The sequence below is a fragment of the Alosa alosa genome, chromosome 7, assembly GCF_017589495.1.
Source record: "Alosa alosa isolate M-15738 ecotype Scorff River chromosome 7, AALO_Geno_1.1, whole genome shotgun sequence".
NCBI lineage: Eukaryota > Metazoa > Chordata > Actinopteri > Clupeiformes > Clupeidae > Alosa > Alosa alosa.
In genome coordinates, this window is record NC_063195.1 from 18,782,148 (window position 1) to 18,797,923 (window position 15,776).

Here is a 15,776-nt window from a genome sequence, read left to right on the forward strand (position 1 = left end):
TTGAACTACAGAGCTGATGGACACTGCTCTACAACTTGACCTCTGATTCCTTAAGGCTGACACACAGCAGCACATGTATCCTAACAATGACTACACCTACTCCCATATGAATTCAATTTAAGAAAGACATCTTAACGATTATTATCCTTAAAGTTGCTGTGTAAAAGCCTTAAGAAATACAGATCAAAAGTCCAAACAGTCAAAAGTACTATGATCGTGTTTGAGCAAAAGCCTTGTTCTATGGCTTTAGTTTTTAACAAAAAGCCTTGTTCTATGGCTTCAGGTTTGAGTAAAAGCCTTGTTCTATGGCTTACATTTTTAACAAAAAGGCTTGTTCTATGGATTCAGTTTTTTATGTTTAACAGCTTGCATCATTTTTCTTTCCAGACAACTTGCAGGAGCAGTGGCTGCTGGACCATGGGTGGAGAAGACCGGAAAAGACTTTGATGTAACTTGTGTAATATCTTGGCATTTATTTTTGCAGTGGACACAGTATACTACAATGGTTGTCAACACCATATTTGAGTAACTGTGAATTACTTTCCAGCCATTTCCAATTCAATCGGATGGACAGAGTTGTGGGATCTTCATGATTATGGTAAACTTGTACAATTTCCACACAATTTCTCCTGTTTGTCCTACACCTCTGTAATCATTATCTTTCTCTCTCTTTAACAGTACGCCCTCAGCATCTGCACTAATGCCCAATTTGACTTTTTGGATGTAAGTTGTAAGTCATAGCATATGTAAGCAAGAATGTTAAAAAATAAACAGCGCAAATCTCCAATATTATATGTGTATTACAGACGGACATACCATCCATTCGCAAGTGGTGGTGTCTGCAGATTCTGGAGAAATTTTCGATCACTAGGTAGGACCGACACATTTCAAGCAGTAAAACATTGGTCTGTTTTACAATTATGCTATATTAAAAGTACCGTACTCTGACTTTTGAAAAGGCATGGGCAGCACTTTGGACAGCGCTTTGCCTTCTGGACCGAGGAGGCAAAAGAGCTTATGGCAGGCACCCTACAACCTATATATAGGATTCCTCGGTCCCACAAAGTTAAGGTATGGCCAAACTAACCAGACAACCATTTGTTTTCATCCTATATGTTCTTTGTCTATGAAATTATGATTTAGCACATGCTGTTGTCCAAAGTAACTCACAAACTTGAATTTCCCCTTGAGGATCAATAAAGTATCTATCTATCTATCTATCTATCTATCTAAATGAAACCAAAAAAGTTTAAAATTATTAACTATTTTAAAATATGGGTATGACTACAGTACTGTAAAGATAAACATGTAGTCTTAACTCAAGGTATTTTAGTCTATCAAAGGAGGAGCAGGTAGAAGTGGAGGACCTTCCCATCATACTGAAGGACATGTACTCAGCAGCATATGTGCTGAGGAACAGCCCTGGGCTGTTCACGTTCACTGGGTGGGTGCATGAACCATCCTACATGACGATGGAGCACGAAGACCAGATTAATGCTTGGAGGGTGTTGCAGGACACAACTGAGTGGGATGCAAAGGAGCCATTTACATTCATATTTGAGAATGTCCAGGACATGGAAAAATTCATGACTGTCTGTAGAGACGCCCTCGAACTCAGAGTGAATGCTGGGTGTGGGGTGCACCACCCCCCTGGTGTGGAAGAGTGATATTTGTCTTTGTGACATTATAATTATTACTACTTTTATTCACTAATATGTCTCGTGTCGTGACTTCATTCATGTTCACACAAAGCATTTTTTCAAGTCATTTCCTTGGTCAGATTCATGTAGATAATATGCATTTCTGCCTGCTGGACTATGTTCCTTATTATCTTTTTTAAACACCGCTGGTGGCATTGTTTCCTCATTTACGTTAGATATAGGCCTAGTAGGCTATATAGTCCCCCCTTCTAATGCAAAAAGACGAAACCAGCGAGATTTAGAACCCACGTCATTCGACTCTTTGACAACACAGCTGCTCTTCTCCGACCTCAGATTGAAACAAGGTAAGTTAGTTAGGTAGGCCTAGGCCTAGTATCAATATAGCAATGAATCGCAACGGGGGTTAGGCTACAGAAAACTGAAGGTTTGCAGTGACAGCAAGACAACGACTCAGTAATCAAAATGGTGTATGTTCATGTACTCAACTCCTTTATTGTTTTGGATTTTGCACCAAGCAAACACCTCGTAATATTATAGCATAGCCTATTATTATAGCACCTCGTAATATTATAGCATGGCATAGCGCAAGCTAGGCCTACTTTTAAAACCATCACAACATCGCCACACTAGCCCTATATGTTACAAAAAAAACAAAAACACACAATGTCGCGCATATCGAGACGTATAACGAGACGTCGATATGCGGTTTTGGATCGGTGCCAATATCATACTTAATTTAAATATCCTTAGACAACAGATCCGTGAACTGAATAATGAACTGAATAATGCCTTAGGCTAGATAAAATGTAGCCTACAAAGATATATGCTGCCAGTTGTGCCGCTTAAATAAATAAATACAATAATAAATAAAACAAGACTCTCCGTGAACTGAATAATGACTTACATAAAATGTAGCCTACAACGATATGCCGCCAGTTGTGCCGCTCGTTGGCCGTCAAGTGATTCAAGACATGCGTAGTACAGATATTACAGAGAAATCGTTACGTCTTCTACTACGTAATTATGCGCATGCGCAGAACGGATCTGGCAGGCGGTACGGATCGTGTACTGACAGATGGTCAGCTGGAGAAGGGCAGGAAATGGCAGAAAATCCATCATGGCAGAAAATGACATCATAATGACATCATCAAATTTCACAACTTTTCACAAGACGGTTCTATGGGCTGCCATAGACTCCCATTGCGGAAGCGTAATAATAATAAGAAAAGGTAGAAACACAATGGATGCCTTCGCAGCTTCGCTGCTTGGCCCCCAAATATAGTTGTTATTTACAGCAATCCTGTCACCTTTTAATCTTAGAGGGTACTAAAATCACAGATTTATTTGAAACATTCATATTCAAAGTGAAGCACTAAGGGTGGTTTACTGAAGTTGAATTGACAAATAACAAAATACAACTGCATTTATATTTGTTGTTAACAAGTACATCAGTTTAATGACTTGTTTTTCAACAAATTTGCAGAACAAATCTGCAAATGTGCATTAAATGAGCAATCTTCAACTACAAAATAAAACCAAAATAGACAAACATTAATAATCAAAAATAAAATGTCCCAAAAAATAGATACGTATTCCTACTTCGTTCCTGGCTTTCAGGCATCTGCAACTCTGCAGTGGACAAACCTGCAATTATTAAATAAATACATAAATAAATAAATAAATAAATAAAAACTATGTTAAATGTGTCATGTCATATTAACAGGCTATGTAACCATTTGCCATCAAGAAAACCTCACCTTCTGTGTCATCAGCCATGGAGGCAGACACTTGATGAGGTAGAGTTAGGTAGAGGTAGAGATGTGCTCCAAAGTACTTCAACAGTGTCTCTGAAAAAAAAAGTGCATATTTGATCAGGCAGAATGAGTTTATTTTGCTATCATTACTTACACTCATCAACAAGCAATTCCACATGTAACAATTCATATTCTATTGGCAAATGAGGCATAATCAAAAGTATAATTGCAGTATGGTCTGGTGAACGCTTAACATGGTGATCTACTGCAGCCTAAATATTAGGGTAGCACCGCTACATCACTCGCCACAAAATCAAATTTAAGTCTATTTTCATCACAGAAGTCTCCCCACCCAACATGGTATATTTTCTCAAACACTACCATCTCTCTCCAAAGATCTTAGAGCAGAGCGCACGTAGGCTACTGTTCCATCTTTGCCTATGAAGCTGGAACGTTACCGATGCCCAGAGTCGCGCTAGTCAATGGGTTGGGGTTGGGACTGGGAGCCTGGGCTTAGCCTGCTGTTGCTATCAGACTTACCACTATGTTACATATTATTGAACAGTAATAAACTAACAACACTTTCAGGTGCGAAATCAGAAACAATCCCTCTGTGGTAAATTTGCCTTCAGCTACGTTTTCATGTAGCTACTGTAGTGCTAATGTCCACTTCAGTCAGCTAGCTAACTTTAATTTACAACATAAGCCCACCTAGAGCTAGGGTACATGCTTGATTGAACATCCAAAACAATCCCAATATCCTTGACATCTGAAACACACCTAGATAAATATATATTAATGGGAGACATCTCTGTTGATGGCGGGGATTTAGTTCTGGTGATGACTTATATTCGATCATGACAGCTAGCTAGCTCCCTCAAGCACAAAACATACTGTAAATAATCATGCAAACATACCTGTATCTTGCTCGTTTTTCTCCTCTGTCATTTTCTTCTTTCTGTTTTCGGCACCAGAGGGATACGTCCTTTTTTGTGACTTGTCTTAACATCTCACGTCTCTTCCGATTTTTGAACTTGATGCAATGTCTGCACGAATTGTCTATGAACCCGAGGTGTCTAGTTTATGCGCGTGACTCAAAGGCTGGCAGACACAGTAGAGGTAGGCAGGCACATTGATCATGAAATCAGAATTTTCTTGTTTTGAATTATTAATTGTTTCATTTATTCATTCATTGATGTCACTTGTTTACGTTATTTACTATGTAAAAAAGAAAAGAAAAAGAAACTCGATTGGGGGGTCCCAAGCAGCCGCTTAGTTCGCTTATGCCTCGGGCCGGCCCTGATAGTCATAGTTTGAAACTTTCTCAACGAAAAATATTGACAATAATGGCGGAGTCTTTTACTGCCTATGGCGAAAATCTTAATGTGATTAAAAACTTTCTTGACGAATATTGGTACTTGTATCAACAAGGATTGTGGTTTATACATCACACGAACTTAGTCAGGGCCAATACACTATCAAATAGACCACTGTAAATGTTAGTTTAAACACTCAAACTTTTCAGGTAGCCGACAGGCTAACCTTTAGCATTTCCGACATTGTATGTGCAGCTAACATTAGCCTACATGCTGCAACACAGGTATGAAATATATTATGTTTTAGTGAGTGTCCAAAGGGGTGAAAGCCACTTTAAATCGGGTGACATTATTGACTGTTGTGTGTCCGAGAGTCAGTTTGTGGGTTTTGTAAGGGCCAGCATGAGGGACAAGACCTACAAAGTTGTGGTGAGTTAAGCAGGGAGGTTGGTAACGTTAATGCTGCTAGCAGTGCTAGTTAACATTAGCTAGGCTACTGTAGCCTTCATACTGTATGATTCATATCAATCATTAACCTAGGAATACTTCTTCGTGCATTTAATGAACATTTTGTGTAAAAATTCACAGCAAATTAATAAACTGAATATGGTGGTCCAAGAGCAGACCATGCACCAGTCCATGCATCAGCCCGACTAAGCAGTGATGACAGCATAGTAGTGTTAATTTTGTCACCTATTTTTAATTTAGTCATAGTCTTAGTCTTGTGACGAAATGTCCTTTTTAGTCTTTGTCATATTTAGTCATTCAAATATAATTTTTGTTAGTCAAGTTTTAGTCGACTAAAAGTCTCGTCATTTTAGTCTAGTTTTAGTCAAAAGAAAACTAAAGGTATCTTAGTCTTAGTCAGTTTTAGTCAACACATTTTAGTCTTTTTTTTTTAAAACAAATTATTTCTGATTACCATTTGAGTCAAATAGTGTTTCACACATCTCAATTTTTTCCAACAATATTGTGTGTCCACAGGGCTACTCGTCTGTTATAATTACTCATTCTGATTTTTTTGTCAGTCCGTATGTTTACATGCACAGGTAAGTCGAGCTACAGTTATAGCTCGGCTGGGATTTGACCATAGACAGTAAAAGATTTGACTGGACCACTGTCATATTCGTAGACCAGTGTTTCTCAAAGTGTGGTCGAGGGGATCACCAAGTGGTCCATGAGCAGGCGTGGTAAAATATAATATAGATGAGTTGTTTGCCAAATAACTTGTAGTTAAATCCAAACAGTCCTGCAACACTGTCTATGTAAGATATGCCAGTTTAAATCATACAGAATGAATCCTCTGACACAATAAGCAAAGTGCAAAGACAATAAGCAAGGTGGTTCAGTGAGTAGGCCTATAGACTAATTATAGGCTACTGTTGAAGTAGGTCTAATCTTTTTTTTTTTTTTTTTTTTTTAGCTAGGGTTAGTTAAGTGGTCCTGAAACTGAAATAGTTTGAGAAACACTGTCGTAGGCCAATGTATTAATGTTTTACTCCGCCTCGCTAGATGGCGATATGCGCCCAAACACAACACATTCCCCAAACAGACTCTCCATCTTAGCCATAGCTAACTTGCTAGCAAACTTTCTATATTAGCTTACTTGCTAGCAAACTTTGCATCATCAGTCTAACTAGATGAATAGTTGACATTACATGCTGAACATTTTCGTATGGACATTCTGGGGGATGTTCATTTGTATGAGAGAAGCGTCAACTTCTGGGTATGTAGCAGTGGCATAAAGCTTAGGTAGTTAGCTTGCTAACTCTGGCAGAAATCTCCAGTGTTCTTGTTCCATGTAGTTTCGTGTTGCAGCCACAGGGTTGCAGCAGCAGCACGTAGACTAGCCTACAGGAAAGCTGTTGCGTATGAACTCATTCGGAATATTTTGAAAACGTAACAGCTAGATATTCTGTCTTCTCATTTTGTAGACAAACATGAAGGGAGATTTTATCTTAGTTTTTATTTCATGCAAAACAATTTAGTCTCGTCTTTTTAGGTCAACAATAATGCATCTTAAGATAGTCTTTAGTGTTTCATGACGCCTCGTCATCGTCTCGCCTTAGTCATGAAAAAAAAGGTCGTTGACGAACATATTTCCTCTCATCTCGTCTGACGAAATTAACACTACAGCATAGGATGAGTCAGGTAACGTTACGAAGCACTGCACCATGTTGCTAATGTTAACCGCTTTCACACACACACAATATAAAATACACGATGATAAATATATAATTCAATATCAAAACACTATTATTTACACGATTACTCCTGAAATAACTGCTATTAACTGCACATTCACTATATAAAAATCAATGTTTGGAGGAAAGGGTTCGCGTGCTGTCGCCGGTTGGAAATGGTTTAAATGGCAAAATAAATTGCGCCGATTTTGCCTATATTAATCAGTGAGGCGCGGTGGTTTATGGGATGAGTAGTTCCTTCGTTCGGAAATGAAAATATGTACACAGTCTTGTACCTTTGACTTTTTTTGGATTTTCTCTTCGTTTTTTCACTCGAATGATATGTTATATGCTTATGAGTTATGCCGTAGCTGGTTAGCCTAAGACATGCTGTAAAACTCTTTAGATACGGATTTTTCCAAACGTCAATGGGACAAATGAATGGGAATCTTACATCTGGCACCTAACCGCATTTCGGCTGTGGGCAGGACTGTGCAGCTCTATTCAGTCAGGGCAGATGTCAACTTTCAGATACCCCCCTCCCCAGTGTTGTGCCTGAACGCGTTCATTGAACGAAAGTCACTCGTTCATATGTATTTTGAGCGAACGTGAACTAAACATACTGTATTAGGCTACTACTGCCTGATGAACGTCACTGTGAACTCGTTAATTCTGGTGTCTGAACGGCACGATCTTTCAGTTTAACTTCGTTGAATAGGGTGCCAGATTTCTACAGAGCCTTCCACGCGAAAACCCGGCTAAAACACACCGTAAAAAGGCCTTAATATGGCAGCATGCAGGTCACCATTTGTCAAACTATGGGCCGCGGTCCGCAATGTGGACAATGGTCTGCAGAGTGAAATTATTCCCGGGCCATCGTCTGATAATTTGCTGCGCAATTGGTCAAGGAGCCGTGGACAGAAAAAGAAAACAAACATTTCTGCAATTAGTAGGAAATACTTGTTAATTTGGTGTCATCAAACATAGAGGCATAGAATTAAGTCGTAGTATGAGCGTTTATTCAATGCATGCGTGTGCACGTTGGTAGCAAAACTAAGCTTCAACCTATTGGAAGGCTAATTATGAAACGACATTTAATAGAACAACGTGGATTTATGCAACTTCCATAAAAAACAGAGCACAGACTATATAAAACACTGTTTGGCATTAAGTATTAAAGTCAGCCAAAAGCTATTAATTAGTCTTAGTTAAAGATAGTTAAAGATCTCCAGATCAGTGATTTACGCATGATCTGACCCGCCATTTACCATTCACATAAGCTGGTATTGTGTCTCCTGAATCCTTACATTCAGGCATTCAAATTAAATGTAATTAAATAACATATAAATATTCTACCAGTGTATGATGCTTGCATGAGGGAAACATCCCAAAACAACGGCACCCATATAACTGCTGTTGTTTTGAGAAGTATTTCTCATGAAAGCATCATGCAACAATGCAAAAACAATGAAACTATTGTAGGCCTAATTATATTTTACATTAGTAAAGCAGTACTCTGATGTGCATGTTTTCACAAACTTTTGTGAACAATCTTAGCACTTTAAACATTGACTGTTTTGAAGTGCATGTATAGCAATATAGTATAAAAATAATAATAATTGTGATATCATTATGATAATTTAATGGGGGGTGGGAGGATTTAATGGGTTCATGTAGGTGGGCCCTATGACCCCAAAGTATGCCTTGACTGGGCCTCAGGTCAAAGAAGTTTGAGAAAGGCTCATGTAGACGACAAAGCAGCAAGGAGGCATCATATGATCATTTAAACAAGTTTTATGACAAGGTCGGTGAGGATGGGAAAAATCGTACATTTATGCAAACTTTGCCCGCACTTCAGTCACAGTCATTATTCATTTAATCATTAAATAAAATACAGTACACGTCTTGGTTCAACAGGTTGCGTGCAGTCATTTTAATATGTTTTAATAAACATTGAACCAGTCCGGCCCTCGGCTTGTAGCAAATTTGTTTTTTTGGCCCTCTAATGTATTTGACTTTGACATCCCTGGTTTAGATGGTGGCTGAACACTTCCACTAGGTAGTTTGCGACCACTCATGTCATACTATATAGGTTAAATATCATATTGTTCGACGACCAGCCACTTGCAACACGTGCAACGAAATGTGCCTCAAAGATGAGCAGACAATTGGCCTTATTCACCCGGCGGCCATTACGAATCTGAGGGGTACACTTGCCATTACACTTCAGTCCAGCAGATGGTGGTGGTAATGCACTCCGTTTGCAAACTGCTAAAAAACAATTCACTGAAGTGGAAGAACAGGCCAGTGAACCCTTCTTCTTTAATCAGTGAGCTTTTTTTGGCAGTTTGCAAACGGAGTGCATTACCACCACCATCTGCTGGACTGAGGTGTAATGGCAAGTGTACCCCTCAGCCTCGTTATGGCAGCCGGGTTGTGACGGTCAAGACATGACCGCACAGGACTTGTGCCCTGTCGGCACTCATCTTCCCTCCATATCAGTGGTTATGTACCCACACATGCATACACAACATTAACATTCACTAAATGACTTTTACAGCACATTATGGACTGTTACCTTATGGATCTATGGACAGAATGAACTGCGTCGGTGTGGCGACGGCAACATACTGTTGCGCAAGAGTATAACTTTGGGCCATAGCTACGTGGCTAGCACTTTGGACGTTTGCACTCACCTAACACCATTTCCCATAATGTGGTAATGTTTCATGTAATGTATGACACAAGACAACTATCTGCTATGTTTGCACATTTATTGTTAACTTAGGTTAGACGCGTAAGCTTGAGTAAAACATGAATGCTATGCAGACATAAAAGTGATGTTGTGTTGTCTCGTTCTGGCTCTGAATGTCCGGTGGCAAAGGGGGCCGACGAGACACTACGGGCGGCATTGAGCCGTGCCATTCTGTTTATTACTGTGGGGGACGTTCGCGACGGTCCTGATCAAACCGCCGCGATCTTTATTCTTAACACCAGCAATAGGGTGTACTATTTAGCAATCTCTTTTGATATAACTGCTAGGGCATAGGTCACATCTGTATGCTTGTGATTCAGGGTCTGTCTTGTCTTCCTGTAGTAATTGATTGTTTATTGTTTCCCTGTCTATGTGAATGGTGCTGGTCGCCAGGTATATGTACCCCTTTGTTTCATTTGAAGTCTTGATGTTGTTGGTGATGCGCAACGTGAGTGTTACGACCCTGTAGTTGGAAAATAGTCACCTGTAAAAGCTATTGGAGTTTTTGAAGAATGATTGCTAGGTTTTTTTTTCTTTATTAGTTAAGTAATTTTCCTATGGACCCCTCTGCTTGTGTTGTATTCAAGCCACGTTATTAAATTTTTGGTCCATTCTCAACCACTGCCTCTGCTTTCTTGGCCACACCCACTTTGATTGAAGGTAACTCCGCTCGGTACCGTGACACGGGTGAATAAGGCGAATAGGATTCACAGCTCCAGTGGTAACTAGTGATGGGACAACCGACTCTTATACACAAGTCGGTTCAACCGGACGGTCGTTGGTTGGCCTACCGAGTTAATGGGGGGGAATGTGGGGTTATATCGCGCGTTACTTCCCCCGCCATAGTCGCTCCAAGCAGGGACGGATCATGGCTTGTGCCAAGTGTGCACGTGCACAGGGCCTCGGATTTAAAAAAAAATTGCCATGAATTTAGGCTAGATTATGCCCGGTGCTTCTGTCTGTTAATTTGCGGCACAACTGAATGGTGTTATGGAACCGCGGACCGAAAGAAAAATAAACTAAATGTTTTCCTGATCAATAAATACTTCTTAATTCATAAAATATAGAGGCATAACATTAGGTGGAAGTGGTAGGCTATGAGTGCTCATTCAATGTGTATGCGTGTTTGCGAAAAGTGAAACTGACCCACTTTCGTGGGTAGGTGAATGAAGTGGATTCCTGCAATGTTCATGAAAACAGCATAGCGATTGGATAGCCTAATAAATCACGACTTGTTGTAGGCCTAACAGTAGCTTATATCATAGCAAATAGCCTATGGCGATGCCGATGACAGATAGGCCTACACTTATTTCACTTTCGTCTCGGGCTGGACTGAGTGCATAATGTGGGCTGTTAATAAAGAAATTAATTAGGGGAGATGATCTGCATCTCCATTTACCAAACGCTATAGTTTTGCTAACATCTCCACTGTTAACGTGAAATATGTCTCCATGCAAGGTAGTGTCAAGCAGCAGTGAAGTGAAAACCTTATCATGCAGGTAGCCAATGTTCACGTCAGTTAGACAGAAAACGGGCCCTGCTTGCTCTGTTAAAGTTTGTATGCCCCTTCCAAACTGCGTTAAAAGGGTATATTTAACAGCCAGAATTATGAAATTTTCCCGGGGGAGACACCCCCGAACCCCCTGTAATATGATCAGCATCACCTCTCACAAAATACTATCAATATCCCTGCTACCGGTCCGTCAGAAATATGACAACTGTTGTCCGGTCCGTTAAGTGAAAAATGTTGCTGTAGACTGTTTGGACAGCAAAGAGAGATTACAGCCTAATAATAAAAACAGCTGCTGGAATTCATTTCTGTGTGGGCCTGAGTTATAATATATGACATAATGTAGTACATTTTCATTGTGTGAAATTGTGCACCAGCCAGCAAAGAGAGAAGCGCTGGCTGCACATGCACGTCACTTGCACGCGCATGCGCAAACGTGCCCGTCGCGGTCGGGGGGGCTTTTTTGATATTTGATATTTACATCTCCGTTACAAGACCTATGTAGGAGTGTTTGAATGAGGTCAAACGGTTCAGCGGTTTCAGTCGCATTAAATGTCAATTTTGGTTGGAAGAATAATAAGAAGAAGACCAGTGATAACAGTCCATTGCATTTACATGCAATGCAATAACAGCATATGTCATCTTTGAAGTAAGTTGCATATCCCTTGCCATTCACTGACTGTGACTGTAGTTGAGGAGAGGGAGGTTGTTTACTCATGAAAAAGGAGCACATTGCCATTGTCACGTGATACCAGCACAACAAATCAGGGAAGGAAACATGAACTTGTATGTCTTCTGTTTCAGATGGTTCCGTAATTCCATCGTCCACACTCGGACACCACGGCTTTGGCTGAAAACGAACGAGGGTCGCCAGTGAATCCAAAAATCTTTCCGTTTCGGGAGCTCCAATACGATGGTGTAATGTGGACAGGAGGCCGAATCGTGACAAAAGTCTTTCGGATTCAAACACAAACACGCTATAGTGTGGATTTAGCCTTAAAAACAACCTTGTTACACACAGAGTAGACAATGTAACAAAACATTTATCGTAACACCCCCATTTATCACCACTGTTGTTCAGAAATTCTAAAACAACAATGTTTTTTAAAGGTCTCATTCACCAAGAAACCGTTTAATACTTGTTCCTTTCGAAATACTATAGCTCACTCCAAGTTGCATATGCATGCTGCACGTGAAAATTATCTTCTACCCCCATTGTCCGCATTAGCCAATGAAAGAAAATACACTGAAAAACAAGCGAATCAGAAAGGGCCCTTCCCTGTGACGCCGCAGGGAAAACAATTATTCATGGCCTCGCCCACCTTGGCTTGTGACCGCCCACAGGAAGACAGGAAGATTTTGCAGCCAGAAGATTGTCTCTCTGCAGCTATAGGAGCTAACAGCAAGTTGCTAACATGGCAGAACAAATTCGTGCCTGTGTTATTTGTGGCAATAACACATCAATGTTGCATGTCTTGCCTTAGAAAGAAGAGTTGAGGAAGAAATGGTTGGAATTTATCGTTGGAACACCACCACCGAAGTATATTGCAACATTAGTTCTGTGTTCCAATCATTTCGACCACACTCACTGCCTGCCTACAGTTAGAAAGTGGTTTTGCATCGATGTTCTGAAAACCTGGATCTGTACCGTCAAGACGATCGACCACCAGCTCACAGGCTGTAAGTACAAACAAACTTTTCCACCTGACCTAACGACTGTTACAAAATAGCATGTTCATATTCTTCACGTTAGCATGCATGAAAAGGGCACAAGTTAGGCTTAGGCTAGCCTATATTACAGGAAGCTACACCAGGCACGTAACTGAAATGTTGTTCGCGACGTGTAAAATCAGAGAATGTCTAACATGAAGGGCTCTGGTAAAATCCATTAAAGGAATGGTCTATTTTTTTAACGTAGCCTACAGGCCACTAACGCGCCAGGTGTAGCTACTTTGATTAGGCCTATTGGAAGCTAATTGTTCCATTGCGCCAATGCGAACGGAATGCTTCAGTTACGTGCCTGGTGTAGCTACAGTACACTCATAAGAAACACATGTCCGCACTACCCAGAGATTTAGCTTGTTAAACCTATAATCTTCTAACCTAAGCGTTAAACCACAAATAATAATATTGGCAACAATATCTTATGCTCAACTAAGTACGGGTATTGTTCTAGTCTAAACAGGGAAAATCAAAAACACAATACCCGTGCACTATTAGGCTAAGTTGCTATCACTAGAGCTCAGGTATTTACACTTCAGTCTAATTTATGTCTTCTTGCCATTATTACATTGGCCTTTGTAGGCCTACAATGATGTTTTGTTTGATTACTTGCTGTTTACTTAGTGTTTTGTATGTCTTCCAGAGCACATCCTCATGTCGGGCTACACAGCTTTCTAGCCTACATTCATCACGTTAGAAGCAAAGGTTTGTGATCTAACTTTTATTGTTGTGCTAGTTAGTTTCTAGAAGTCTTTTTCTAGTAGGCTAATACAGGTTCTTATGTGCTCGTCAATGTTTGGGAAAGTCAATTCATGGGTTTCATCAGGTCACTTTCCACAGGTGTATAAAATCAAGAACCTTTATGAATGCAGATTGCATGGTGCTTGCTTAATACACCTGCAAATGGACCTGATAAAAAGAAACCATGCATTGCATAACAGTTAAAATTGATATTACTGAATGTCTTCTTGTGGGTGTGCTACTTAGTACATCCTACACCTTACAACAGTCACTAAAATATTTTTGTTTCCATTGTGCCAGTACAGTTTTGTGTGAGATGGTAAATGTCCTGTGTACTATTAGTATTTATTTACTTTAGGTACCCAAACAGAATACTTCATGAAAAGTGTGAGTATTGATACAAGCACTTCGGATACACCATGGGCATGGGGGCCTGCTACCTCTACTCCCATCAAGCCTGTTCATCCAAGGCCAGCTAGAAGACCTCGGGTTGATCAAGAGGAGGAGGAGGAGGAGGATGAAAGTGACATCTCCACAATAACACCTGATGGCTCCACCTATGGCCCAGCGCAATCAATGAGCAATGTAATAGAATCATCACAGCCAACAAATGTGTTTTGTGTGTTGTCCCTTCGGATCCCCAGGACAACACAAGCCGAAACAACAACTCAGACCTTTTTCCCTAAATAATCCCAGCACCATCTTATAAAAGATCTGTAGGCCAGTAATTCTGTACATAGTTTGGATGTTCTTGTTTTGTGTTTGCATTATTTTAATAGATTGCAATATTACTATTTGTCAGTGTTTCTCAAACTTTTTCAGACCAAGGACCACTTAAACAATAATAATTTAAACAAAAAAAAATCACAGACCACCTAGCAAAAAAAAAAAAAAAAAAAAAAACAGTAGACCTACTTCAACATTATATTACACAATAGGCCTTCTCACTGAACCACCTTGCTTATTGTCTTTGCACCTTGTTTATGGTGTAAGAGGATTCATATGACTTAAACTGGCATAGGTTACATCAGTGTTGCAGAACTGTTTTGATTTACATACAAGTTGGTTCAATATTGCAAACAACTCATTTATTATATTTTACCACATCTACTTGTGGTACCCTTGAGATAGCTTGCAGACCACACTTTGAGTACCACTGATGTATGTAAATATAATAAAGTTATTTATTGAAAATTGACCTGTTTTGTATATTCGTTTTAGGAGTTTCATCAGTTTTTGTCCCTTTTAAGCTAAAGGTATCTTACCTCATATCTTCTGTCTCACAGGGGGCCATAGTCGAATGTTTAGTGCATTTTGAAGGGAGTACATTATGTTAAGGCAGACTGGTTCTAATCCTGGGTACAGGGTCATACAGACAACAGGGGTACTGGTGTAGCCCATTTTTCTAACCGCATGAGCAATCTCCTTACGAAAAAGTAGTATAGGAATCTTATAGTATTTTGGGACAAAATATTATAGTAATCTTATAGGAATACAAAAGTATTTTGGGACATACTGTAGAAGTACTACTAATAACTCTATAATATCCTGTAACCGCTATAGTTGGGGCACCCATTGAGTTACTAGCTTTTCCTATTATTATACTTCTGACATTGAAGTCTATGGCAGTCCATAGAACGCCTGGCTAAAAAGTGCTGAAATTTGGCAGAAAGTTTCGGGACACTCCACTGACCACTCACGCTCATTTATGGATCTCTAAACCCAGCCGTCTAGCGCCACCAACGGGTCAAAATTTGGTCGAAAATTGAACCGCTGGGTCGAAAGTTATGAAATTTGGCACACTGATTCAGCACTATCCCATGATCACTCTGACCAATTTACAGAACTCTATGCCCAACACTCTAGCGCCACCAATGGGTCGAACCTGGACTGCATTCACGCATGTGACCATTGAACGGTGCATCCGATTTTCACAAATCAGGCACTGTTGGAATCCTTGAAGTTCAATGACTCCTATTACGTCACTTTCCGCCATATTGGACCTCTGCCATATTGGATTTAATCCAAACTCTACGAAAAGTTTCAGCGTTCACAAATTTCATCCGATTTTCACGGAACTTGGCGGAGATGATCTTCCGTCCGAGCCGCACAAACTATACTTTTCAGATTGTTT

The 15,776-nt window shown here is 40.0% G+C and overlaps 1 long non-coding RNA gene across 1 annotated transcript; it reads left to right on the forward strand.

The window, feature by feature from the left end:
* Nucleotides 1–400: 400 nt before the first annotated feature.
* LOC125297163 lies at nucleotides 401–872 on the forward strand. Its single transcript, XR_007193968.1, has 4 exons — nucleotides 401–448; nucleotides 548–598; nucleotides 679–723; nucleotides 807–872. It is a non-coding gene; the product is annotated as an uncharacterized LOC125297163 (long non-coding RNA).
* Nucleotides 873–15,776: the final 14,904 nt, after the last annotated feature.